We start from the raw sequence: 493 nt of genomic DNA on the forward strand, positions 1-493 counted from the left end.
ACATACACACACCTCACACACACATACACGAGGTGGTTGTGGTTTAGTCAGTACACATGTATTAATATATATGTGACAATAGACAATGTATGTCATTTAACAAAATATAGTGGAAATACTCTGCCGTCTTAAGCTCTTTCCCAGTTCTAAAATTTATTTTTGTATTCCTCTGGAGAACGTACCACCATGTATTTGTAATGGATTATTTAATATCTTTATTCCCAGCTACACTGAGAGTTCCTTAAAGGCAGGGGGCTAATTTTGTTCACCACTGTATCTCCAGAATTTAGGGTAGTGCTGCCAGGAGAGTGCGGAGAAGGCAATGGCACCCCACTCCAGTACTCTTGCTTGGGAAATCCCATGGACGGAGGAGCCTGTTAGGCTGCAGTCTATGGGGTCACTAAGAGTCGGACATGACTGAGCGACTTCACTTTCACTTTTCACTTTCATGCATTGGAGAAGGAAATGGCAACACACTCCAGTGTTCTGGCCT

This window comes from Bison bison, unplaced genomic scaffold, assembly GCF_000754665.1.
Source record: "Bison bison bison isolate TAMUID 2011002044 unplaced genomic scaffold, Bison_UMD1.0 scf7180017860827, whole genome shotgun sequence".
NCBI classification, from domain to species: Eukaryota; Metazoa; Chordata; class Mammalia; order Artiodactyla; family Bovidae; genus Bison; species Bison bison.